This window comes from Herpailurus yagouaroundi, unplaced genomic scaffold, assembly GCF_014898765.1.
Source record: "Herpailurus yagouaroundi ecotype Mexico unplaced genomic scaffold, PumYag 139, whole genome shotgun sequence".
In the NCBI taxonomy this organism is placed as follows: Eukaryota; Metazoa; Chordata; class Mammalia; order Carnivora; family Felidae; genus Herpailurus; species Herpailurus yagouaroundi.
Genome location: NW_024412394.1, coordinates 10374521 through 10402277, shown reverse-complemented (window position 1 = coordinate 10402277; position 27757 = coordinate 10374521). Strand labels below are relative to the sequence as shown.

At 53.5% G+C, this 27757-nt stretch overlaps 1 long non-coding RNA gene across 1 annotated transcript in view; it reads left to right on the top strand.

Annotated features, from left to right (window-relative positions):
- Window positions 1-21073, top strand: part of LOC121029506 (uncharacterized) — a 37382-nt gene extending 16309 nt beyond the window's left edge. The window contains exons 2-3 of the long non-coding RNA XR_005789755.1: window positions 20058-20115; window positions 20732-21073. This is a non-coding gene — a long non-coding RNA (uncharacterized LOC121029506). The remainder of the gene's footprint in view (window positions 1-20057; window positions 20116-20731) is intronic.
- The last annotated feature ends 6684 nt before the right edge of the window (window positions 21074-27757 follow it).

The window sequence follows — 27757 nt, the reverse complement described above, 5'->3', positions numbered from 1 at the left end:
CTCCCTGAGGGCAGGACTGTGTCTCCTCCTTCAGACTGGGATTTTCTGAGGCAGGGCTGTCTCCCCCCTCAGACTGGGGCTCCCTGAGGGCAGGACTGTGTCTCCTCCTTCAGACTGGGATTTTCTGAGGCAGGTCTGTCTCCCCTCTCAGACTGGGGCTCCCTGAGGGCAGGACTGTGTCTCCCCTCAGTCTGAGGCTCCCTGAGGGATGGGTTGTGTCTCCCCCCTCAGACTGGGGCTCCCTGAGGGCTGGGCTGTGTCTCCCCTCAGTTGGGGGTCCCTGAGGACAGGGCTGTGTCTTCCCCCTCAGACTATGGCTCGCTGGGGGCAGGGCTGTGTCTCCCCGTCAGACTGGGGCTCCCTGAGGGCAGGCTGTGTCTCCCCCCTCAGACTGGGACTCCCTGAGGGCAGGGCTGTGTCTCCCCCCAGACTGGGGCTCCCTGAGGGCAGGGCTGTGTGTCCCCATTAGTCCGAGATCCGTGTGAGGGCCGGGCTCAGTCTCGCTCCTCAAGCAGCTTCCTCCAGAGTGCCGGAAGAGAAGCTTTGCCACAGTGCCCTTCCTTGTGCTGCTCGGTCGTCTCCTCATTCCTTGAGGCTTCCCTGTGTCTCCTGTGGTCCCTCCTGTGGTCACTTCACTCCCAGTGGCTAGGAATCTCCCAGCAGATTCCCAGCATCTTCCACATGGCTGGTGACTCAGCCCCCTCAAGCTTTCTTTCCCTGCGCGAGCAGCCTTAGGCCTCACATCACGATGGGGAAACCCCCTGCTTCCCTCTTTCTCTGACGTCTGTGCCTGTCTCCTGTGTCCTCCCAGTCAGGACGGCCCCCTCCCCCGCCCCCTAATGGAGTCCTAAATCCCTATCAGAGGTCATGAGGAGGGAGTGTCGTACATGGGCCTTCATTTTGTCTTCACAAGCCTGGGATGTGGCAGATAGGGAATGCGATCTCCATTTGACAAGTGAGGAAAGGGCTCAGAGAGGCTGAGGGACCTACTCCGGGTCACACAGCTCCTGGGTGGCAGACCGGAAATGGGAGCAGGGCCTGCCGATGCGTGTGTGCTCAGCCAGCTAGCCCGGACGACGTGGCTTGCTTAAGCCTCTGCTTTCAGGGAGCCCCAGCTCGGAGTGTCTGTGTCGAAGGGAGCACCTTTCCCCGTCTTCCTTTGGAGCCGCTGATCTGAGGGGGGAGACACAGTGCCTGCCCTCAGCCCATCCTCCTCAGCTCAACCGCGGGTGCTCGCAGGCTCCCTGGGGAGAAGACAGGGCGAACCCAGTGCCCACGGCTAAATGATGGTGCTTGGGCTGAGGCAGCCGTGGCACAGGGGCTTCGTGGCTGGGCATGCTAGTGGCTTGCTTGCTGCAGAGCCCGAGTGCCAGGGGATGCAGCTGCTCTGTGGGCTTGGCCTGAGGGAGTGCAGGCTGGCATGGTGGCCTTCAACCAGCTAGAGGACGTTCTAGTCACTCGATGGAGGGACCCTGAGCTCTGCTAGGTGAAGGGGAGCGCACCCTCCATGAGGGAGGCACGTGCTGTGCACTTACCACATCCCCGTGGGCCTTGTCCAGCTGAGGAAGCATGGGCCCGGAGAGGGGCTTCACTTGGCCTGGAGCACACAGTCCCTGGCTTGAAGCCCACGTCTGTCAGACCCCAAAGCCGTGGTTCCCGTGGGGTAGGAGGCTGAGCGTTGCCCACTCCCATCCCTGCTCCTGCCGCATTCGGTTGAGGAAAGATTTGGCTCTTGACTCAGCCTGCCTGGCTTTGAATTCCGACTCCGTCCCTACCTGCTGTTTGGTTGTGGTTAAGTTTACTCAACCTCTCTGTGCCTCTGTTTCCCCACGTATTCGATGGGTATGACGTGATGGTGCTTGTTATGTTGAAGCCCGCTCGGTCTTTGTGAGCTGGGGGAGCCGGAGTACTCATGCGGAGATTTCGGGCTCTCCTTTCTCCCCCACCCCCAACCCTCTCGGTCGGAGAGGAGAAGAGTAGTTAAGAGTTGGGAAACTGGGCAAGACGCGGCTAAGGTCTCTCTGGGGTTGGGACATTCCCCAAAGGGTACGCGGGGCCTGCTCCGGCCCCTCCTTGAGAGTGGCCGGGGGTGGTGGGGGGGACCAGGGAGCCTTACTCCCCACTGGTGCCATCCACCCTGACCTCCAGTCCCCTCTCCACTGCAGAGTGTAGGCACGTGGGCTTCTGGCACGTACCCGGTGATAAGGGCCACCCAGCAGGCAGGACGTGGGCTACGTGAGGGCCCAGTGGAGGCGGCAGCTGCCTGCCCAGCTCAAGGGGCCAAGGCCGGGAGGCTGGGCTGTGGGGTCCATTGTCTGGCCTCCCCCTTTCTGGCGAGCACAGGCTCGGCAGCAGCCGGCAGCGGGCTCTTGGCAGAAGCTCCATCCTGCTCCCCCCACGCAGGCACGCCCTGGCCTGCACGTCCTCGCCTGGGCCTCCAGCCACCATGGCACTACCCGCTGCCCTGGCTACTGCCGCTGCTGGCCTCCAGGGGGCACTGCTTGGGCGCCTGGGAAGACCTTGCAGGGTGAGGCAGGGCTTAGAGGCCTCATCGTGGGGTTGTCGGGGGCTCAGTCCACCGGGATGGGACAGACTGGGAAGTGGGCAGAGGAAAGGTGGTCCACTGGGCAGAGCGGTAGGGCGAGGTGGCCCCCTGGATAGAGCCTTGGAGAGTTATTGAAGTGTCAGGTTTGTGGATGGACGAGGGAGGGGGAGCTAGCGCTAACTGGCAGCGTGGCTGGGCCTCCTCTCTCAGGTCTTAGCGTCCTCAGCTGAACCACGAAGGGACTGGAGAGGACCCACCTCTGGGTTCAATGTTCTGTGATTCATGGCGTCCTTGTTCTTCCTGGCTGAGCTCAACCCCAGTTGAGACTGTTGGAGACAATATGGGGCATGTCCTGAGCTGTGTCTCCCTTTTCCCTTCTCCATCAAAGTGGGGTGAGGCCTGGGGTGCCTGCAGCCCAATGTCCTTGGGAATCATTGAGGTAAGGCCTGACAAGTCACTTTCCCCTTAGAGCCTCCAGCTCGGAGCTGGAGATATTGTCTCTGATCAACAGGTTAAAAATAACTCCCATGGGCTCTTCTCCCTCTACAGGAATGATGTTTGTGTTGGCATCTGTGGCCCCTCCGGGCCTGCCAACTTCCACAGCATGTGACGTTGTCAGGGGACTGTAGGTGTGAGGAAGACGGTTGGGGGTGGGGCGGGATCCACACTGCCCTTCACTTTAGGTGAAGGCATGGTGCGGGGGTCAGAGAAGGCTGGCGGGGCCACTGGGGCTGCCACGGGGCTGGGGGACACGTGATGGGCAGGGTGAAACCCACTCGTGGAAGCAAAATGATGCGGACTGCTGGCGGGGCCTCCAGGCCGGGGGTGTGCACGGCGGAGCCATCCGGTCGTGTCATATCCAATCCTCAGGTCCCAGAATTGGAATCAGGGAACCACAGGATTGTGGAGTCAAGGAGTTCTAGACTTGAAAAGAACTCAGAGAGAGACTTTCAGTCCGATTCCTGCCCAGACAGGAGAAAGATAGCAGCCTACTAGAGAATATTTATGGAGCTTGTCCTGGGGGCCAGGCTCTCAGCTGGCCTCCCCTGAGTCGATCGTCCTGGTGGCTCAGTTTTGTTTTTGTTTTGTTTCAAACAGAAGAAGAAACAGAGGTGCGCAATTAGATAACGTTGTCCAAAGCGGCTTCAGACTCCTCTCTGCACGATTTCCAAACCCACGCCCCAAATCATTACCTTGTCCAATTCTATAGAGCTTGGAGCAGAGGCTCAGAAGTTCAGCTGCTGGTTGGAGGTTGCTCTTAGAATTGCAAGACCCTTTTATTCCTCACTCCGTCCAACAGCTCCCTGCCCTACACAGTTCATGCCGCGAGGGCCGTCAGAATTCTCCTTTAGGCCACCTGGAATCACGGCGACTTTCATGTAAGGTTATTTTTTCCTCATTTCCTCATTCGCTGCTCCAAGGAGCTAGGACAACCCTCAGTTCCCCTCGTAAAATCCCCTCCGACCCCCTTTTTTCAGTTTATTTATTGATTTTGAGACAGAGAGGGAGTGAGGGAGCGAGCAGGGGAGGGGCGGAGAGAGGGAGAGACAGAATCCCAAGCAGGCTCTGTTCTGTCCTCGCAGAGCCCAACGTGGGGCTCGAGCTCACAAACTGTGAGATCATGACCTGAGCTGAAATCAAGGGTCCGCTGCTTAACTGACTGAGCCCCCCAGGCGCCCCCCTGGGGAGTTTTAGAAAGGGCAGCCCTGTGCCTTATCTTATTTAACCCCTGAAACTCACGCTGAGGGCAGACCTGTGCCTTCCTAGGCAGGACCAGGCAGGATCCTGATGGGGCGGAAGGTGTGGCTCTCCCACAGCATTTGCATTACATGATCTTTAGGGTCCTAAAGGGCTGGGGTTGGTTGTTCCGGGCTGAGGGCCCCACGTCTCTTTCCCTAAGCTCACACCACGGGTTGGGTGGCCCCTCTTTGTTCCCTACACCAGGGCGGGATTTCAACAGCAGCAATAGTGAGTGCTGGGCAGTTCCCCTGTGCACTTGCAAGGCACCAGACACAGTGAGAAGCACTTTGCAGGAATCGCCCCACTGAATCTGCATGACAACCAGCTGAAGGGAGTTCTGCTATTATCCCCACTTTACAGGTGAGGAATCCCAGGAACATCAGAGAGGGGGGTGCCTGCTAAGGGCTGTATTGACATAATACCACACTGATTCTGTGTGTTTTGAAAAAAATCACTTCACACTTGTCTTGAGTCGTGAGGCCGCAAGTAAGGCCCATTCCTAAATACAGATAGGAAAACAGAGTTGGACATGGGTAGTGGGTCAGGTTGGTCATGCTGCTCTTCCCATAGCACGAAGCCTGGCTGGCTGGCTGTCACCTGAAGCATTTTTCTGGGGTATTTCTTTCCTTCTGGGTATCTTTTCTCATTTCACCCACTTACCCGACTCCTCCCTCCTTTCTTTCTTTTCCTTCCTCCCTGCATCCCTCTCTCTCTTTCTTTCTTTCTTTCTTTCTTTCTTTCTTTCTTTCTCTTTCTTTTTTCTTTTCATTCACCCATCCATCCATCCCCAGCTCCTCCTGGAGCTAAGTCCTCCCAACAGGACTTCTCTTGACCATGGAGGGCATGCAGGAGGGAATGCTCTTCCTCCCCTGGGGTGCCTCTGTGGCTCAGTCAGTTAAGCGTCCGACTTTGGCTCAGGTTGTGATCTCATGGTTTGTGGGTTCGAGCCCCGCGTCGGGCTCTGTGCTGACAGCTCACAGCCTGGAGCCTGCTTCGGATTCTGTGTCTCCCTCTCTCTCTGCCCCTCCCCTGCTCACACTCTGTCTCTCTCTCAAAAATAAAGAAACATTAAAAAAAAAAAAAAAAAAGGGAATGTTCCTCATGGGGGGATGTCACATCCTGGGCAACTGTTCTTTATAACACCTAGCCACACGTGAATCTTGAGGTGATTCTACCAGAGGAGGGGTCTATATCAGAGTTAAGTTCCGTTTAAACAAGATAGAGATGAACTTTTTTGCTCCTTGTACTTGAAGTCTGCAAGTAAACATCCCCAGGCTGGTTTGACGACCACAGGCCGTCAGAGTCTCAGCTCCTTCTCTCTTATTGATCTGCTGGGTGTAGTTTCCATTTCCAAGGTCACTTCATTGTTCAAGATGGTTGCCGGAGCTCTAGCCAGTAGAAAGGAGGGAGAAAGGCTGGAGAAAGGCGTACCCTTTCCCTGGACCCTTCCTGGAAATTGAACACACACTGCTCACAACCCACTGGCCAGAGCGTGATCACCCATCCACACCGAGCTGCAAGGGAAGCTGGGCACTAGAGCCTTTTCCATCATGGGGGTCTGGCTGAAAACCGGGGAGGAGAAAGGAACAGTGGATGTTGGGAGACAGTGTCTGCCACAGGGCCCTTGTTCCCTTTAGTCTGCCATTGGCAGAGAGGAGGTGGGGCCTTCCCAACTCCCTTCTTCAAGCAACTCTGATTCTCTCCCTTCTCTGAAGCCTCGGTTCTTCCTGATACTTAGGACAGGCGTCCCCCACCCCCTTATCCACGGTTTCGCTTTCTGCGGTTTCAGTTACCTGCCAACTGCAATTTGGAAGCGGACGATCTTCTTTCTGATACAGAATCACAAGGTCAATAGTAGCGTAAGGCTACACTGTAATGCCTTTGTAATTTCCCTCACCCCATCTCATCACCTGGGAATGTTCTCATCCCACCTCATCACAAGAACAGTAAGCATGGGACAGTTAGATATTTCGAGAGAGACAGAGAGAAAGAGACTACATTCACGTAACTGTTATTACATTGTATTATGATCATTGTTCTATTTTGCTATTAGTTATTATTGTTAATCTCTTACTGTGCTTAACTGATAAACTTTAGCACAGGGATATATGTATGGGAGCAACATAGTATATGTAGAGTTCTATACTACCTGTGGATGCAGGCACCCACTAAAGGTCTTGCCAGCACCCCCCCACAGATAAAGGGGGACTACTACGTTTACTGCCTGGAGCAGTTAACGGCAGCAGTGAAATTCCAAGAGTGGCTGCCTTCGGCTGTTATTCACCCACTGCAGATCCAGGCCAAGAAGTAGCTAGTGTTAGTCCCATTTTACAGTTGAAGAAATTGAGGCCCGGGGGCACCTGGGTGGCTCAGTCAGTTACGCGTCCGACTTCGGCTCCGGTCATGATCCCGCAGTTTGTGGGTTCAAGCTCCGCGTCGGGCTCTGTGCTGACAGTTCAGAGCCCGGAGCCTGCTTTAGATTCTGTGTCTCCCTCTCTCTCCCCTTCCCTGCTCGTGCTTTCTCTCTCTCTCTCTCTGTCTCTCTCTCAAAAATAAACATTAAAAAAAAAAAAAAAGAAATTAAGGCCCAGAGAAATTGGGTAACTTCCCTAAGAGCACACAGCTGGGGTCCTAGCCCAGCTCGCGTGTGTTCCTTTCTTCCCCATTGAGTGTTTCCTGTAGGAGTAAATGCCTTGGGCCCTCTCGTGGTCTGACAGGAGGAACTAGAATGGTCTGGGCCCCAGGAGGGGCCTGTCTGGGAGGAGAGGGCAGGCAGCGATGTGACCTCAGTCCGCAGGTGTCTCCTCAGCACTTACTCAGTGCCATGGTCAGGGAACGTGTCTGAACAGGGCCTATGGACAGGCTCGGGGATTTCTGCTGGTGCCAGGAGCTGGCCACTATGGCCACATTCCTCTACACAACTTTCCCCAGCATGTGAGCATCCTGGACCCAGTGGTGGGGAAAGGCAGGCATAGGGCAGCCCCGACCATTTTCTCTTTCTCCTGTGCCCACCCTGGTGGGGGAGGAGGCAGCAGGGGACTAGCCCCTACCCTAGCTGGCTGTTTTGGGGAGAGGGGGGCCAGGATGTGCAACCAGCTCTGAGGGAAAGGGGCCAGATTCTGGGCTTCTCAGGCAGTCCAGACCCATCAAGGCCAACCCCTGCCTCTGGGGGAATAGTTCTATCCTTGCTTGCTGACCCCCAAGGGTGAGGTCACTGCTCTGGCCTGGGGTTGGGAAAGGAACACTGAACGTAAGCGTGGTCACAGCCACGATATGAGGTTAGTAATGTTACTGTAATAACTGCTCCCTGATCCCTAGTCAAGAGGAAAGGCTCATGAGCCATGAGTCACAGTTGACAGTGAGGCAGGCATGTGCAGCTCCAATGAGGTTGTGCTGGCGGTGGCCCTGAGACCCAGACATGACCTCTGCCCTCTGGGAGTTCCCGCCGGAAACAGGTGATGAGCAGGGAAAACAGATGTGAGACTAGGCGCCTCCACTCCCTGCCCACCTCCACCAGGAAGCCTTCCTTGATTAACTGCTTTGGCATTGCTCTGAGGTTGACCTTGAGTTACCAGCTCTGGCAAGATGGGCTCCTCGTCCCACCACGTCTGAGCACGGGGCACCTCTAGGGGCAAGGGCGTGGACAGGAACGTGGCACTCGCGTTCAAGTCATTCATCATTCAACAAATGCACCAGGTCTCGGGATATTCTGGTGACCCCCGCGCACGCAGGCTCTCACGGAGCCAGGAGAGAGGCTGAAAGCAAATAGTCACACTAGTAAAAAGGAATCACAAACCGGGCCCAGGGGAGGCAGGGCTTGGGGGCAGGGGGTGGGTGGGGTGGCAGTAAGGGGGCTTCCTGAGTCTGGGCCGCTCAGCGTGGGGGCCGATCCCCCTGCCAGCCCCTCCTCCGCTGACAAAGGTTCTGCGGGGAGATGGCTGGCCGACACAGTGGCACAGTGCCCGCCAATGGGGGCCGTGCCAAGCGTGATGTGATGTGTGCTGATCCCTCTCCACTCCTTACTGAAGACCAGCGTCTGCTGCCCCCGCAGCACAGGGAGCCTGGGGCGGCTCTCTCATCATGTCCGGGGGTGTTTGGGGGAGATGTCAGAGTGGGGAGAGGGAAATCCTTGTGCTACGAGAGGAGGGGCTGGTCTAAAAGGAGCTCCCCACCGCAGAGCTGGTCACCCCCAGCTGACGGGGCCCCTGGTGCTGTCTGGCGCGTCAGTCCCCTCTGCGTTCCACTTGTGCCCCTGCCATGGACAGAGGAGCTGGCCCCATCGACCTTGGTGCTCCTCGCACCCCATGCTTTGGACCTCCCACTCCAAGACATGTTGGAGACATGTTTTCTTGCCCTCTTTTGGCCCCCTCTGCCTGTTTGGGCCCCGGTTCTAAGAGAGTGAGGGATCCTGGGGATGAAAGGGAGCACAGAGTCGGGGGTGATGCTTCTATCCCCCAGAAATAACCAGTGCAGGCTGACTGGGCTCCGTCTCCCTTTTCCTTCTGCATCTGGTCCGCCTATCATCTGAGAGGGGGCCCACACTGGGTGGGAGGAGGTCCAAAGCCAGGGGCAGCTATCGTATTTAAATATAGGCTCTTGGCACTGGGTGTTGTATGGAAACCAATTTGACGATAAATTTCATATATTGAAAAAAACCCAAATAAATAAATATAGGCTCTTGGGTTCTACTTACAGGGACTGGAATTTTCTAGGTCTGGAAGAGTCTTAGTTTAAAAGTCCCTCAGTATTTGTGACATCAGTAGCTGTTTTTGAGGAAAGAGCTCAGATTCTGGAGGCAGGAAGTCTTGGGTCCCGACCCCAGCCCCTCCTCTTGCTCTCCGGGTGATTTTAGACACTTATTCTCGAGGCCTTGGTTTCACATCTATCGAATGGGACAGCAAAATCTACCACGGACTAAGTGAGCAAGTGCAGATAAAACTCCAGCGTCCGGCCTGGCACACAGCAGGTGCTCGGCCAACAGTGTTCATTCTCCACGTTTATCCAGGCTGTCTTTGGGATTTGGCTGGCTTGTTCACTTTCTGGTTCGGGTTGGAGCCCCTTGTCTCTGCTGTCACTTGGGGGTGAGAGAGGAGACTCAGAGGATATTCAAGGAGATGGTCCCCAGAGGCTGCTGTTGCTGGCTACAGGGGAGGGTGAGAACGCCCCCCGCCCCCCGCTGCCGCCCAGTTCATCAACACAGGGTCTGTCACCTAAATATAATCACCTAAACCAAATACATAGTGCTGTGTGCCAGGTGCCGTTCTGAGCCTACTAACGAGGCAATTCTCATGGGGAAATGTTATTTCATTTTACAGACGGGGAAATCAAGGCACAGAGGGGCTACAGGTCACACAGGCCTGTGACGGGCAGGGCTGGGGCTTGAACCCAGGCAGCTGGGCTCTTAACTACTTCCTCTCTCTGGCGTAGGGCTCCCTGGAGAGAGGGATGGACTTGCCTTTCCTACACATGCCTCCATGTGAGGGGCTGGGGCTGGGCGGGTGTGCCTGGGGCGGTGTGCCTCTGGTGGGAAGAGGCAGGCCCGGTTACCGCTCTGTGATCTCCCGGCCTCCGGCAGCTCCTGCCCATCCTACCCTGGGTGTCCCTGCTTCTCTGTGGTTGCCCCTTCCACCCTGCTGTTGCCCGCCCCTCCCAGGTCAGTCTTCACTTTCTCCAGCTGTGAGCATCTGGACCCCCCCAGGAGCTGTCGCTGCACTCCGCTGCCGCAGGCTGCCTCAGCTTAGAGTCCAGTGATCAGGGAGAGGTGACGAGTGTCCCGTCCCATCTGAACTCCAGCCTGACCCCACGGCCCAAGACCAGTGGCCACTGGCCACTGCTTGCTCAATCCTCAGGGGCTGTGGGCATGAGGGCACGGACCCTCCCTTGAGCTGCTGTTTATGACCCGGTAAATCACTCGTTGTCCCCACCCTCGGCCTTAATGAGGGCCAGAGCCCACTACGACACCCCAATTAACCACACCATCTGTTTCCCTTTAAGTGGAAAGAGTGTGGCTGGTGAGCAGGAGCCCAGAGCGAGGATGCTGTGCGGTGGGCTCAGGGATGGTTTTCTTCCCCGGAAAATGACTTACCACTCTCCCTACCATCTCTACTGTGCCTAGAGGGTGGCTCCCCTCCCTCAAACGAGAGAGCCTGGGCCCCCCCCCCCCCCCCGGAGGACACAATTTCTATCCCACCGCAGCTGGCTTCTGCAGCAGGCTGGATTTAGGTTCAACAGTGACTCAGATGGGATGCAGGGGGGTGGGGGCCCACTGCGTGCAAGTTTCCTGGAGATTTGGGAGGCCAGATGTCAATGTCAACAAAGGTATTTGAGTGCGGGAAAGGGCAAGAGGCAAGAATGGGAAAGGGAAGCCAGTGGTTGGTGAGATCATTCCTGGGCAATCTGTGTATTCTTCCACTGATCCATGGGTTTTTCGAGCACTTCCCAAGTGCCCAGCCCTGATTGGGCACAGAGACGTGTGAAGGAGGGCCTTCGGGGAGCCTGGAGGTGAAGGCTCTCCCTGGAGGAGGTGTGGACTTAGGAATTAGTCCATTTCAGCTCCAGCTCTTTCCTGGGTTCAACTCCCCAGGGTAGCGTGACAGCTAGTGTGAACATTGGAGCGATGGGTTGGGGATGTAAGCTGGAGACAGGAGTCAGGAAGCATCGGGAATAGTCGGTGCAATGCATCAATGAACAAATGTTTAGGTGGGGAAATCAGAGGTCGTGTCAGAAAGCTGGGTGGGGGCATTCAGGCTGGGTAGCTGCCTGGGGAGTGTGTGGCTGAATGGACGCCTGTCTGAGTTAGGCAGAAAGCACCTTCATTCACTTCTCCCTCAAATATGGGAGCAATCACACAGCCTGCCCACTGTCAGCATCCACTTCCGCACCACGGCAGCCATACTAGCTAGTTAGAGCCCTCTGTCCTTCCGAGTCCAGAATCAGCCTCATGCTTTTTACCTCACACACCGGTCCAGGCCCTCGCATCAGAACTTAATGAAATTAAAATCTATCTACCGTTCTGCATGGGTATTCAGACATGCACAAGGGTCTAAGGAAACTCCTAGAAGAAAACCCTCCAGAGGGAAGAGACAGTTGGGAGACAGTCTTGGCCAAGTGACAGTGCTTCACTGTCAGAAGGCAAGCCAGGGCAGTTCTTAACAGGGCAGGCGATTGTCACCAGCATGTGCTCTGGTCTGGCTTTCTGGTAGACCCGCGTCCACATCTCAGAGACAGAGCAGGAGACGGAGCTGGAAATAAAATACGAAGCCCAGTGCGTCAGGACTCTGTTGCGGGGCACAGGATCCATTGTGGTGAGTTTAAATGGAAGAGATTTATTACAGAGTACGAAACTCTGCAGAACTACTGGAAGGCCAAAGACAGAGACTCAAGGTTGAACTTACAGGAACAATTCTCAATGCCCACAGATCTGGGCCCCTAAAGAGGCTGCTGTGTCTTTGGCAATCATGAGGTCACCAACTCCAGAACCACATGCAGTGCCATGATAGGAAGCTGCTTTTGTTGCCAGGTCCACACGGCACCTGCTGTGATCCATACTAGTAGGTGGGCGGCATCCTTGGCCTCACCTTCTTTTTAATTTTTTTAAAATGTTATTTTAATTCCAGTGCAGTTAATATACAGTGGCACATTAGTTTCAGGTGTAGCGATTCAGCCATTCTGTATATGACTCAGTGCTCATCAGGATAAGTGTACTTTTAACTCCCTTCACCTATTTCACCCCTCCCCACCATCCACTTGCCCTCTGATGACCATATATTTGTTCTCTATAATTAAGAGTCTGAAAAAACCAACCAAACAAACAAAAAAGAGTCCGGTTTTTTGGTTTTGTTTTGGTTTGGTTTATCTCTCTTTTTTTACCCTTGGTTTTGTTTCTTAAATTCCACATATGAGTGAAATCAAATGGTGTTTGTCTTTCTCTGGCTTCTTTCGCTTAGCATTATACTCTCGAATTCCATCCATGTTGCTGCAGATGGCAGGATTTCATTCTTTTTTATGCTGAATAATATTCCATTGTGTATATACACCATATCTGCTTTATCCATTGATCAGTCGATGGACACCTGGGTTGCTTCTATAATTTGGCTATCGTAAATAATGCCACAGTAAACATAGGGGAGCATGTATCTCTTCAAATTAGTGTTTTCATATTCTTTGGGTAAATACCTAGTAGTATGATTTCTGGATCATAGGGTAATTCTGTTTTTTAATGTTTATTTATTATTTTGGAGAGAGAGAGACAGAAGATCTGAAGCAGGATCTGCACTGACAGCAGAGAGTCCCATATGGGACTTGAACTCACGAACCATGAGATCATGACCTGAGCCCAAGTCAGACGCTTAACAGACTGAGCCACCCATACTCTCCAGGGTAATTCTATTTTTAATTTTTTGAGGAACCTCCACACTGTTTTCCAAGTGGCTGCACAAGTTTGCATTCTCACCAACAGTGTAGGAGGGTTCCTTTTTCTCCACATCCTTGCCAACACCTGTTGTTTCCTGTGTTGTTGATATTAGCCATTGTGACAGGTGTGAGGTGACATCTCAGTGTGGTTTCCATTTGCATTTCCATGATGATGAGTGATGTTGAGCATCTTTTCATGTGTCTGTTGGCAATCTGGATGTCTTTGGAGAAATGTCTGTTCATGTCTTCTGCCCTTCTTTTAATTGAATTATTTGATTTTTTGGTGTTGAATTGTATACGTTCTCTATATATGTTGGATACTAACCCTTTATTGGATATGTCATTTGCAAATATCTTCTCCCATTCAGTAGGTTGTCTTTTAGTTTTGTTGGTTGTTTCCTTTGTTGTGCAGAAGCTTTTTATTTTGATGGAGTCCCAATCATTCACTTTTGTTTTTGTCTCCCTTTCTCAGGAGACACATAGAAAGATGTTGTTATAGCCAGTGTCAGAGAAAATTACTGCCTATGCTCTCCTCTAGGATTTTTATGGTTTCAGGTTTCACATTTAGATCTTTAATCCATTTTGAGTTTATGTTTGTTCATGGTGTAAGAAGATGGTCCAGTTTCATTCTTTTGCATGAAGCTGCCCAGTTTCTCCAACACCATTTGTTGAAGAGACTGTCTTTTTCTCATTGTATATTCTTTTCTGCTTTGTCAAATATAAATTGACCATATAATTGTGGGTTTATTTTTGGAATTTCTATTCTGTTCCATTGAGCTGGGTGCTTTATTTTTGTGTCAGCACCATACTGTTTTGATTACTACAGCTTTGTAATGTAACTTGAAATCTGGAATTGTGATACTTTCAGCTTTATTTTTCTTTTTCAAGATTGTTTTGGCTATTTGGGGTCTTTCGTGGTTCCAGACAAATTTTAAGATTGTTTGTTTTAGGTCTGTGAAAAATGCAGTTGACATTTTGATAGGGATTGCATTAAATATGTAGATTGTTTTGGGTAGTGTGGACATTTTAATATTTGTTCTTCCAATCCATGAACATAGAATATCTTTCCATTTGTTCGTGTTGTCTTCAATTTCTCTCATCAGTGTTTTGTAGTTATCCGAGTATAGGTCTGTCACTTCCTTGGTTAAGTTTATTCCTAGGTATTCTACTATTTTGGGTGCAATCATAAATGGGATTATTTTCTCAATTTCTCTTTCTGCTGCTTCATTATTAGTGTATAGAAATGCAATGGATTTCTGTATATCGACTTTGTAGCCTGTGGCCTTACTGAATTCCTTTGTCAGTTCTAGTAGTTTTTTGGTGGAGTTGTTAGGGTTTTCTATATATAGTATTATGTCATCTGCAAATAGTGAAAGTTTTATTTCTTTCTTACCAATTTGGATGCCTTTTATTCCTTTTTCTTGTCTGATTGATGTGGCCAGGACTTCCAGTACTATGTTGAGTAAAAGTGGTGAGAGTGGACATCCTTGTCCTGTTCCTGACCTTAGGGGAAAAGCTCTCACTTTTTCCCCATTAAGGAGATGTTAGCTGTGGGTTTTTCATAGATGGGCTTTATTATGTTCAGGTATGTTCCCTGTAAACCTACTTTGCTGAGAGTTTTTATCATGAATGAATGCTGTACTTTTATCATGAATGGATGTTGTCAAATACTTTTTCTGCATCTACTGAAATGATCACATGGTTTGTACCCTTTCTCTTATTGATGTAATGTATCATGTTGATTGATTTGCAAATACTGAGCCACACTTGCATCTCAGGAATAAATCCCACTTTACTGTGGCGAATAATTTTTTTAAATGTATTGTCGGATTCGGATTGCTAATAATTCGTTGAGGATTCTTGCATCCATGCTCACCAGAGATATTGGACTGTAGTTCTCTTTTTTTGTGGTGTCTTTTTTTAAATGTTTATTTATTTATTTTGACAAGAGAGACAGAGAGCACCGGTGGGGGAGGGGCAGAGAGAGAACAAATCCCAAGCAGGCTTTGCACTGTCAGAACAGAGTCCAACCTGGGGCTTGGTCTCAGAAACCGTGAGATCACGACCTGAGTTGAAAACAAAAGTTGGACCCTTAACCTGACTGAGCCATCTAGGCACCCCTTTTGTGGTGTCTTTATCTGGTTTAAGTATCAGAGTAATGCTGGCTTCATAGAATGAATTAGGCAATTTTCCTTCCTTTTCTATTTTTTTGGAAAAGTTTGAGAAGAATAGGTATTAACTCTTCTTTAAATGTTTGGTAGAGTTTACCTGTGAAACTGTCTGGTCCTAGACTTTTGTTTGTTGGGAATGTTTTGATTTACTGAGTCAATTTCATTGCTGGTGATAGGTCTGTTCCCATATTCAATTTCTCCCTGCTTCACTTTAGGAAACACTTTCACAAGTGTTTCTAGGAGTGTATCCATTTTTCTAGTTTGTCCAATTGGTTCACATATAATTTTTCATAACATTCTCTTACAATCCTTTGTATTTCTGTGGTGTCGGTTGTTATTTCTCTCTGCCATTTCTGATTTTGTTTATTTGAGTTCCACCCCCCCACCCCCCTCTTTTGTGTTATGAGTCTGGCTAAAGGCTTATCAGTTTTGTTGATCTCTTCAAAGAACCAGCTCCTGGTTTAGTGATCTGTTCTAGCTTTTTGTTGTTTCTTATCCCATTTATTTCTGCTCTAATCTATTATTTTCTCCCTTCTTCTGATTTGGGGTTTTGTTTGTTCTTCTTTATCTCCTTTAGGTGTAAGTTTAGGTTGTTTATTTGAGATTTTTCTGGCTTCTTTTTTTTTTAATTTTTAAAAATGTTTATTTATTTTTGAGACACACACACACACACACACACACACACACACACACACAGAATGCAAGCGGGGGAGAGGCAGAGACAGAGATGGAGACACAGAATGTGAAACAGGTTCATGTGAGATCATGACCTGAGCCGAAGTCAGATGCTTAACTGACTGAGCCACCCAGGTGCCCCTGAGCCTCACCTTCTTGACCCTCTTGGCCAGCACTGCCGCAAAACAACAACATCAAGAAGAAAAAACACCCCTGTCCCTGCCCCTTTTCCCAGAAAGCAGCAGCAGCACCTGCAGAAGTGCAGCCTTTTAAATCTTATGCAATTGCATCCGATTGGCTGACTCTGAATTATATCCTGAATCTTGACAGCAAGGGATACTGACAAATGTAGTGTTTTGTTTATTTATTATTATAATTGTTATTATTTACTTTTCTTGTTTCTTCAGTCTAGGTGGGGCACCTAGCAGAAGGTAGAATGGATTAAGATCCAGTCCATAATGTCCCCTGCACACTGTCTCCTAGACTTCTGTAAGATGCTAGGTGCAGGCAGCTCTGTTCTTGGATTCTGCCCCAGGGAAAGGCAGAGGGCGATGCATTCTCCCACCGTAACACAGACCACTATACAGCTTTGGCACCTTGAGGGTTCAGGCACATCAACCGTGCCCTTTGTGGGTGGTCCTGGGGCGAGGTTTGGCACCAGGTCATTGCATCAGATGAGAAAACTCCTAGGCCTGTCCAGGAATAGTTGGTGGGATTTTGGAAGCAGCTGGGACCAGCAAATATTGGTTATTGGGGTCTGAGTGGTTTTGTTTAACTCCTAGCCAGATCTATCTTTGGAAACAGTACCATGAGCACCTAGGACATGCCAGGCACTGCGCCGGGGGTTGGAAATACAGAGAGGAATGGAATACGGTCCCCGCTGCCCTCTTTGTGGCTCTTTTTCCAGCCTGAGAAGAGATGTGGAAAGCAGATAAAAGGATGCCCATGGCATTGAGGGTGCACAAAGGAGAACAGGGGAGCTTCCCAGGAGAAGTGACATTTGAGATGAGTCCTGAAAGGCCAAGGATGCTGGGAGGAGGTGTGGGTAAGGGACAAGGGCACAAGTGAGAATGACAGCGGAGTCTCAGAGAGCCGGGCGTGAAGAGATGTGGGGCAGGAGACCACGTTTGGGAAACCAGACCGGGGGTTTCTCAAGGGGCGAGTCTCAGCCTCCGCATCCAGACCGGGCTGGCGTTCCTGTGCTGGGCACCTGTGTCTGGCCAGTGCTGCAGTCTGTTCCCTGCTCTCCTCAGGCTGCAGGATGGGGTTTGCTGCCTCTGCTCGCACAGACTGCTGGGAATGACTCACGGTTGAGGAGGAGCCGGGGAAGCCACGGGCCTCTGCGCAGGCTGGAGGCTATGTGGAGGCCTCTCCCCCAGGGGTGGTGGCAGCGGAAGAAACTAGCCCATGTGGACAGGGTGGCCCCTGTCACTCCGCTCTGGGCCTCAGAGGGAGTTAATGGAACCCCTGCCCCTGGCTCCCTCCCCCAGTCCTCCTTGGGCTCTGCATCCCTCCAAGGCAGGGCTGCCCCTCCCTCCCTGCATCCCACTCCATCCTGACGGCCAGCCTCCCTGGCTTCTGTGGCTAAGGGTACCGGTGGTGGGGTCATTACAGGACACCGCTGCCCGAGGGTCAGAATAGAGGAGGCCCAGCTGTCAGCTGGAACCCATCAGAAGCCCAACCAAGCCCTGGCAGCAGGCGGCAGCGGGGAGGGCAGCTAATGAGAAAGGTGTCCCTGTAGCTGCAGTTTCTTAACCCTTGCCACCCCCACCCCCCGTCACCAGGGTGTGTCCTGAGATTTTCCCACGGTGACAGGTGACTCCAGGTCGCTCATTCCTCAACCCAGGTTGGTGGGAGTGGGCTGGGCTCAATTTAATGGAGAGACCCGGCCCCTGCCTTAGGGAAGGGAATGAAACAACGTAGCTCTTGTTTTCAGGGAGACCTTAGTCTTTTGGAGAAAATGTAGTTCAGACCTAGTCTGAAGGGGGAGACACAGCCCTGCCCCCAGGGAGCCCCAGTCTGAGGGGAGACACAGCCTTGCCCTCAGGGAGCCCCAGGCTGAGGGGGGAGACACACAGCCTTGCCCTCAATTTGCTCAGCGTCAGAGATGGGAGAGGTTTTTTCTTCTTATGAAACTAAGACATCCAGGGGCGCCTGGGTGGCTCAGTCAGTTAAGCGTCCGACTTCAGCCCAGGTCACGATCTCGCGGTCTGTGAGTTCGAGCCCCGCGTCGGGCTCTGGGCTGATGGCTCAGAGCCTGGAGCCTGCTTCCGATTCTGTTGTCTCTTTCTCTCTCTGACCCTCCCCCGTTCATGCTCTGTCTCTGTCTCAAAAATAAATAAACATTAAAAAAAAAAAGACATCCATATAATAGCACAACTTTTGACTTTCTTTGAGATTTTGTGAAGAACCAGCAACTCGAACACACATCCTCGTCCTCTCAAAATCTGGGAAGGAGGCGTCTGCAGATCCAGATTGCCGTCACTAGGGGACAGGTTTGCCCTGGTTGCCCTCTGAGGGCCAGCTGTCCTCCTCAGCCACCTGCTTTTCTAAGACCTCTCCTCATCCCGAAAACCACTCAGCGAGTGGGTTATTTTCAGGAGCTCATTCAACTCCTTCTTTGGTATCCACGTAACTTATGTAACTCATGGCTTTCAATTAACAATTGAAGTGGGCGAGCAAGAGCACAAAAGGAAACATGTCTACGTGCAACTGGCCTTTCTTCAACTGCGTGGTTTAGATGTCCGTGATTTATTTTCCACAATTAGTGGCTGGCCTTCTCCCAACTTCTCTCTCAGTTCTGATGGTAGGACCTGCCGCTGGCTGGGCACGGCAGCCTGGCGAAGCTGTCTGAGGGCACCCTTTCCTCTGCTGGGATCACCGAAGCGTTCGGGCCTCTTGGTTACTGGACTGCCCAGGGCTAATTATAAAGCTCTCCAGGGAGAGAGGTGGGGTCCGGGCCCGCAGGCAGGCTGAGGAGGAAAGGCTCAGAAGTGCCGGTGCTTTTGCGGGACTTTGCTGTACTCTTCGGCTTTAGGCAAGTTATTCCACCTCTGGGGCCTCAATTTTCTCATCTGTTAAATGGGAGCGAGCAATGGGGTTAGGTGGTCCCTAGAGTCCCCTGTGCCTGGACTTTGATGCTCTTGCCTGCTTCCTTTCCCACCCCCACCCTGGGTTCTCCCAACACCCTGTCGTGGTGACGGTGGGTGCGTTAATCACAACCTTGGTCGGCAATCGATGCAATCAACAAGCGTACCACCAGGCAGCCTTGTGCGGTGGCCAAAGGGCTGCTGCCCGCATTTTTTTCCCAGCCTTAGGCTGGCACTCTGATGCCTGAGGATGGTGTGGGTCCACAGCCCAGGGAGGCTGTCGGGTCACATTTCCTGGAACCCTGAGCCAGCTTCTGGACTCCACCCCAAAGGAGCGCCCCCACCCCCCACCCCCGGCACAGTGAGCTGAGCACATACAGGGGGCTGGAGACACGTGAATGCCACGACCATCAGCTATGTACTGAACCATGTCCTGGGCTGGGCAGGGGGATGAGTTAGATGAGCGGGTGGATGTGGCTCAGTTCTTCGTGATATTTAGAGGCATGTACGTGGGCCCTGATGTCAGTCTCCAGGTTCAAATCTTGGTCTCATGCTGCCTTGGGCAAGATACGGGGCATATATCTTGGTTCGTCCACCTGGAAAATGGGAATGCTAATAGAAGTACACCAACAGGTAAGGATTGGATGAGTCAGTCAATATAAAGTGTTTAGAGCCCAGGGTGTGATTATTACAACTTTTGTTTCCTGAGCACCAACTCTGTGCCAGGAAGTGTCATGACATGTGGTGTAAACCAGATCCCTTACAGGGCAGGAGAGAAATCAGTTCTGGCTTGGCTGAGGAAAGGGGCCTCAGGCAGGAGTTGGTACCACAGTTCGGTCTTGAAGGATAGAGCTAAATACAGAAATGGCACTGGGCAAGGGCATTCCGCGAGGAGGGGACAGCATGAACAAAAGCATGGAGGCAGGTAGGCAAAAACTGTGTTGAGGGCAATCCGAGAGGGCTGGAGAGATTACAGTATAAGGGACATAAAATTGGAAAGTGGACTTTAGCCAGGGGAACCCCTAGAGCATGGAATGAGGCCTTTCACCTGTAGGCAAAGGGGACCCCAGATGGTTATTGGGCGAGGGGATCCTATGGGGGAGGTGAGGCTGTTGTATTTTTTTTTAATGTTTATTTATTTTTGAGAGAGAGAGAGAGCGCGGGGGAGGGGCAGAGAGGGAGGGAGACACAGAATCCGAGCCGTCAGCACAGAGCCTGATGCGGGGGTGCGGGGGGGGGGGGGGGGCTGGAAGGTACAGAACCGGAAGATAGTGAGCAGCTGAGCCAAAGTCATTCGGATGCTTAACCGACTGAGCCCCCCAGGCGCCCCGAAGCTGCTGTATGTTAATGAGACAGCAGGACCAGTTTCCCTGGATGTATAAGATCAGCGATAAGAATGACAATAAGAAAACTCTCTTTTTGCAGATTACAAAGCCCGTGGGGAGGGCTTTCAAGGGCACACCTTGGCTGACAACCCGGAGAGGTGAGTTAAGCAGGGGTCATCACCTTCACTTTATAGATTGGAGGATGAGGGCTCCTCCAAAGTCACCCAGCGTAGACCAGCAGGGGCCAGGAGGGCTCTAGGTGCCCTTCGGAGGCTTCCGCCCTGTCTTTAGGGCTTCGCAGGCCTCTAAGTGTGTGTGCATTGTGGGGGGCATGAGAGTGCCTGTGCCATGAGCCATGCCCCCCCTGCCCCTGCTCCCCTGTCAAGCCAGGGCTGGGTCTGCTGCACTTCTGTCTCACTGTGGTGGGTGGGGGAGGGGGAGACCAGTCCTGAGCACACGGTAGGTTGGGCATCTAAACCCCTGCAGATAGGTACTGAGAACACTGGTGAGTTGAGTAGGGGCTGACTGAGCCACTGCCAGGAGGTGTGGGAGGGGAACAGGCAGGTTGCCAGGGGGTCGGGTGTGTGCATACATAGCCCTGCCCTGACAGTAAGCCCTTTGCTTCCCTAGAAGCCCCAGCTAAGCAGCAGCCAAGGAAGATGGGTAGAATGGGTGGAAGCTTCCATTTGCTTTCCTGCCAGGCTTCTCTGGGCTCCTGCTGCAGGGCCAGGAGTCTGGCTTCTGATGTCTGATCTTAGCTCTTTCCTCTCTTAGGATCCCACCTGCTTAGCTGACACGCCCTCCCCTTCCACGCTGGGGGCTTCCTACTCTGATGTTCATTTTCCAGGTCCTGGAGTTCCCCAGCAGAGCCTGGGGGTGAGGAAGGAAATCGTAGAGCCCTGGCTTCCTGAGCCCTGCCCACGCCCCCCTGAGCAGACCAAGTTCATCTACCTTTCTAGGGGATCCAGCCCAGGGCACGCCGCTTGGCACAGCCTAGGTAGCATATGTTGGCTCCGTCTGCCAGGGCCTCACTGTTCAGGGGAGTCTAGGAGCCCTCGGGGGACCAATAGTGAAGGCACTGAAACATGCACATCATAATATAAATCCAAGAGCAGCCCCAGCAGAGAGCTTTTCAGGGGTTTGGACCAGGTGAGTGGAGGCAGTCAGGGCTGAGGCGGGGTCCCTGATTGGAGCTGAGCTTTAAAGGGTGTGGGGCTTGGAGAGGGGAGGGGTGATTCTTCCCAGAGATAGGGAGCCGGCCTTAATAAGCTGCACACAGCAATGTGTTGAGGGGAAGAGGGGAGGGGTGTGGGCATGCGTGCCCCAGCCAGCCCTGGAAGATGTGTGCATCATGGCCCTAAAGGCTGGGCAGATATGGACCGTTTATTCATTCACTCATTCATTATTCATTTGCATTTACCTAGTACCTCCTCTATGCCAGGTACTGTGCTTGGGACTGAGCACTTAATGACAAGCAGGATAGATGTGTCTTTTCCCTCTTGGAGCTCCTGGCTCAGATGGGAGGCTGATGAACAAACAGGCCACCCCAACATACCGATCAGTGCCAAGAGGGGAGAGATGGGGGGCCCCAGGAGAGCAAAGAGGGGGCGGAGCAAAGACCCGCAGGCTGATGAGTGAGCTGGGAGGGCGGGCCTGGAAGGAGAGGAGGCATCCTGGGATGCGGGTGGGGAAGGGCCTCTCTGTGGGGCAAGATCCGTGGCCTGAGGGGGGGCAGCGGAGGTGAGGTATAGTGGCAGCAGGGACCAGGTCTCACGAGTTGTGCTACATTGAAGAATTGTCTGGAGGGCACTGGGAAATCTTTGACAGGCTTTGGGCAAGGGCTGGACGGGATTTGACTTGTGTTTTGGAAAAATCCCTTTGGCTCAGATGACAATCAGGTTGGAGGGCGCCAGAAGGAAGTCCTGTACCGTGTTTAGCTCCAGAGCAGGGAGGAGCGCCTCTTGGACACAAGCCCCATGAAGGCAGGATGGTGGCCTTCTTGTTGGCCCACCGGGCCCAGGGGAGGGTTGCCCAAGTCCCAAAAGGGAGGCCATGTGGGGTCCCGGGTGATGGCTGGTCTTCTTGTCCACGGGGTCCCTTCCTCCGGCTGAGGTGCAGCCACTGCGATGGTGGCCCAACTCTCTGGCACCATGGGGGAGGGTGGGCCCCATTCTGGGTGAAGGCTGCCAGAAGCGGGTGGGAGACCTCTTGGATGAGGCAGGGAAGAGCCAGCTGTCCGAGAAGGAGATGCTTTGCATTAATCCATTAATACCTGCATCCCCATCCCCCCCCCCATTAACCACCAATTAATGGTGATTAATTTGGCCATTAAGAGTAAAACCAGGTAGTTCCCATTGCTTGGGGGATGGAGATGTTGGGAGGGAGACTAGCTTACCCCAGAGTAAGCCCAGCTTGTGAAGAGGGCTGATGGAACCCCAGGGATGGGAGAGGAAATGAATGTCATGGTCAAGGGGTGTGTGGAAGGATGAGCTGGACTTCTCAGGCTTCCTGCCCTGGGAAAGATGGCGGCCTCTGGGGCTATCCTCTGCACCTGAGCTCCTCTGTAGGCCGCCTGTGTGGGCTAGGGGATAGGATGTCAGTGATTCAGGAATCTTCCTTCTCCTCTGCTTCCCCACACAACCCTCTCTTCCAAGGGGAGAGGGGAATGGGAGGGCACAGGAGGTCTGTTTGGCCGGGCCCCCAGTTCAGCCAGGCCTGGGAACCCTGCCCAAGGCACCCGAGACAATGCCGGGAATGGAGGCTGGCCTGGCCAGAGGCAGGCCCCGGGAGGGGGCAGGAGCAGTGTCCACTCCATTCACAGCCCTGGCCCTGTCATGGCATGGTGGCTCTCAGCACCACCCCCGACTCTTGGGCTCCCTGCCCGGTCCCAGTCTTCTGCCCACCCACCCCTTGGCAGCTACTAGCCATGCCATTCTCCCAGAAGGCCCCTCTCCTGCCCAGCCTGGTCCTAACCCCTGGGGGACGGGTGCGTATGCGGGTGCATGTGTATATGCCTGTGTGCGTGTGCCCCACTCCTGTGTGTGTGTGTGTGTGTGTATGTGTGTGTATATATATGAGTGTGTGAGTGTGTAACAGTAGATGAGTGAGTGCATGTGTGTATGAGTGTTGGTGCGCATGTGTCTATGGGTGTGTGAATGTGTATATGAATGTGCTTGAGTGCATGTGTGTAAGTGGTGCGGAAGCCATGACTCGAGGAGCTCTGCCCACTCTCCCTAGCCTCCCCGTCCCCCAGCCGTTCACTAGGGACGCAGCCCAGCATTTCTCAGGACAGCCTTCCTTCAAATGGCTCACCCCCTGCCCCACCGGTGCCATTTACTTTTCCCACCCACGCAGCCTTGTATTCAGCGTGGAAAAAGCATCCCCATCTCTGGGAGCCTCCTTCTTCTCTAGAACTTGGGAAGGACCCTGCGTTTCCTCCACCTGGCCAGCCAGAGTTCCGGGGGAGACGGGCCCCGCTTCTGGGACTCTAGGCCGGTCGGGTGGTGATGGAGATAGGCTTCCCAGTTCCCAGCCCCGAACCTGGCCTGGATTTCCCTGGAGGGGACACAGAGGGGGAGCTCTGGCTCACAGGAGAACTGGGATTTGGTTATTAAACCAAGTTGCAAGTTCAGTCTGCTTTCCGGCCAAATTTTCTTCCCGCCTCCCTTTCTCCTCAAGATAATAGAAATATCCGGGAGAGGTTCCTTTCCTCCCTGGCCCTGCTATTGGCCAGGCCCTTGTCATGGCAGGCACACCCCCTGGGCCTCGGCCAACTCCACCTCACCCCCACCCACAAGAGGGAGCAGTTACATCAGCAGCTCTCTCCAGCTCCAGTCCTCTCTGGGAAAGGCCTCCGATCCATTCCCTGAAAGGACCGTCTCATCCTGAAGGAAAGATGTCATCCCTGGCCTGGCCTCATGACCTCTGACTGTCCCTGACCCTGCCAGCAGCAGGGATTGGTTCCGGTAACATTACGTCTGGACTTGAATCCTGGTTTAGCCACTTTCCAGCTGTATGATGTTGGGCAAGTCACTTAACCCTTTCTGGGTCTCAGTTTCCCAATCTGTAACTGGGGATGACAATAGCACTGCCTTTATAGGTTTGTTCTGGGGATTCAATTAGTTAATTCAATTACTTAATATTCATACAGGACTTGTGCTTTATCTTGGACTATATAAATATTGGTCAGCTAAATAACCACTTCCCTAAATGATGGCTAGCTAAGGAATAGGTGGATGGATGGGTCACTGACCCTCTGACTCCTAGCTTCCTGCCTCAGCTCTTACTCTTTCAAGAAAATTGTGTTTTTAATGTTTATTTATTTTTGAGAGAGAGAGACAGAGACAGAGCATGAGCGGGGGAGGGGCAGAGAGAGAGAGAAGGAGACACAGAATCCGAAGCAGGCCCCAGGCTCTGAGCTGTCAGCACAGAGCCCGACACGGGGCTCGAACTCATGAACCGTGAGATCATGATCTGGGCTGAATTTGGATGCCTCACCGACTGAGCCACCCAGGCGCTTCACTCTTTTTTTTTTTTTTTGAAGTAGGCTTCACCCCCAGCACAGAGCCCAATGCAGGGCTTGAACTCATGACCCTGAGATCAGGACCTGAGCTGAGATCAAGAGTCGGATGCTTAACCGACTGAGCCACCCTGGAGCCCCAACGCTTATTCTTATCCTGGCAATTAGCCATTACCCCACATGGACCCCAGGAGTCTCTGCCTTCTGCCCCCTTCTTCAGGGTCAAAACCCACCCTACCATTTAGCCCTGACACTGGCACTTGATCTCCTGGGACAGGGATATCACAGCAGAACATGGAGTCCGGTGGGAGAGGGGGGGGCTTGGGGGGCTCAGAAGAAAGTCTCTTACCCTGGCCTGTCTCCCCACTGCTCTGTGGCCACAGTAACCCTCCCCTGAAGGTGGCCTGAAGGAGAAAGAGGTGCCATGTGGCAGGTGTCTCTGCAGTGTCTTCTAGGTCTTTGCTGTTCTGGGGAGAGAAAGCGGCAGCTTTGCTTCCTAGCTGGAGAATCTAGGTTTTGGTGTGAAGATAGGAAAGATTCACTCGTGGAAACTCACCCACCTTCCTGCAACAATGATCCTCATCCATTACCAGCCGCTTACGCCGGGATGGGGCAGTAGTTGGGGGTGGGGGTGGTGCTGTGCTCCACCTGGCAGGGGGGGTAGAGGGCTTCTCTGTCCTCCTGACCCCCCCCTCCCCCGACTTCTCCCCCCCTCCCCAGTCCCTGATCCCACTGGAGGGAGAGATCTCAGCCTTACCTGGTTTCCCCTACACCCCTCCTTCTCAAAGGCCACGTGGAGTCTTGGCCAGCCAAGAGCCCCAGGTACCCCACACTGCCCTTGGCCTCCACTTGGCTCCACAGCAGTCTCTCTCTCCACCCGACTCTTGTGCTCACTGTGGGTGGGGAGACTGAAGCAGCTTTTCCCCTGAGCCTGATGAGGCCTGCCTGACCCCTGGCTTCTCGGTGCTCTGCGTCCTTGGGTTCAATTCAGACTTTTCAAATTTGTCACGAGGAACCACTCTGTGCTCTCCTGCGCTTGGTACTGGGGCACAGGGATGGAAAAGGCCCAGGTGGTCCCAGTTACCAGGAAGTTCCTCAGCCAAAGAACATCCCTCAGAGAGAAGCCGAGGGCCTCGAGATTCCTTCTTTCCCCCTTTCTCCCTTCTTCCCTCCCTCCTTCAAACATGTACTGAGACCCTCCACTGTAGCAAGTGTGTACTAGGCCCTGCCCTGAGGTTCAGGGGGAACCTGGCTGCAGGACCCACACAGAGCTTTTCTGGGTTCCACAGCCCTGCTGGCTGGGGGCTCCCTGGGGGAGAGGCTGAGGTGTCTCCCCCTCGCAGGGTCTTCGGCATTCTTTGATTCATTGATTCATAGTTGCTCAGGGGGTGCCTGCTAGGTGTGTGTTCTTGCCCTCTAAACTGCGTCCCTGTGGACCAGAAGCAGCTGCTTTGGGGAAGAAGGTTCCTGCAAAGCCAGGAGCCCAAGTGCGGTTGGAGGCTGGCCCTGGGCTGAGGCAGGATGGGCCTCTGCAGTTGCTGTGACTCACGGGGAAAGCAGGGCCCCGGAGCCATGGAGAAAGGAGGCTCTGAGGATTTCACTGCTGCGGCAGGAGAGAAGGCCCAGGAGAGTGTCAAGTATCTTGCCCAAAGGAAGACAGGAATTCAAAATTTGCGGAATCCCTGACTCATCGCTGGGGGTGGAGAGAGGTGGGAAAAGGCTGGGCTGCCAGGGCCTTCCAGGGGGACTGTGAGCTCCCGCCTCACAGAGTCCTGTCACTGCTAGCCTCCTCGCCCTCCCGGCCATCAAGTTCTCCCTGCCATCCAATCGTGCTCTCTCCTGCTGTGTTTTTCGGTGTCCTTGGTGGAGATGGGCCGCACTGGGCCCCGGCGCAGGGCCTAGCCCTATCCCTTACCTGGTACTGTCGCAACCCACCTGGGACCGGGGTTAGTTCCCGGAGACAGCTTCACCCTTAGCTCCCAGCTAAGCCTCCACCTTTATTTCTAGGGTTGTCTGAGTCTTAGAGGGCAGGGGGAGGGGATTTTTCTGCAAATGGAAGGCGCTGTGTTTTAGGAAAAACATGCAGCTGCTGTGTGTCCCCGGGGTCTCACGGCCCGGGGCCTCACGTGAGGTCTGTCAGACTGAGGGGTGGACACATACGGGTGGGGCCCTGCAGAACTTCATCCAGAAGGAGGGGGGTCAGGCACTTTCCTGATGCTGGGCCCAGTACGGGTGACTGAGGGCACTGGGGTAGAGAAAAGAGGACCCCTTCCTGCACGGTGGTTGTGGAAGACACCTCCTGCCCCCGACTGGAGCTGCAGGACCCCACAGGGTTTTCCTCTCACTGTCTCTATCTCCTTTTGTTCACTCTCCCCACCCCCCTTTTCTGTGTCTGTCCCTTTCTTCTTTCTCTTATCCTTCTATCTTTCAGCCACTGGCACTTCTGTCAGCCTCTCCTGTGTTTCTGTGTCTGTTTCTCTCCAGGCCCCATGCCTGGGCCTCTTTGTGCTATCTGGTGCAAGGAGAACCCCCTTTCTCCACCAGCATTTCCATCCCCCTGGACGCTGGGTGACCCCTGTCTGCCTGAGTGTGTGTGTGTGTGTGTGTGTGTGTGTGCGCGCGCGCGTGTGTGTGTGTGTGTGTGTGAAGGTGGCTGTTGGAAGAGTCGAGGCCGGGCAGGCTGGGGAGGGTCTGGCTCCAGGTGGAGGGGCTGGGGGCTGGGGCTGGGCTGCTGTCCCTCTGGGTGGTGGGTGGGCAGAGTCAGGCTGTCTAGGCAGAGGCAGCCGCAGCCCTGCACCAGGGCCTCTGCTCGTTCTAGGAAAATGACAAGAGCCAAGGGCCCACAAAGCATGTTGTCTGCACCCCAGGTCTTTGCCCCTGTCCCTGCTGCAAGCTGGCAGCCGCACTCTCTGAGGCCAGTCCTGCCTACCTGGTTTGGTAGGGGTTCCTTCTTTGATTATCTGTTGTCCCCAGGTGGGAGGCAGGGACAGGGGCCACTCTGGGTCAGCGGCACGCATGCTGGGCCTGCTGACCCTCAGGAATGTCACCCACACCTCCCCTTGCCAGCTGCCTACCCATCTTTTCCCACTGCAGGTGCTGGCCAGGCTGGCTGGCCCTGTATCCCCACCCCGGCTTGTTCTTTTCTACAAGTCTTTGCAGAAGTTGGATCTCCCGTGTGGGCAGCTCGCCCCTTCCTTCACTCCATTTCTTAGGCTTCAGCTTCTGGGATGCAATTCACCTCCTCTGGGAAGCCTTCTTTGATTGTCCCCTTTGCCTCTCAG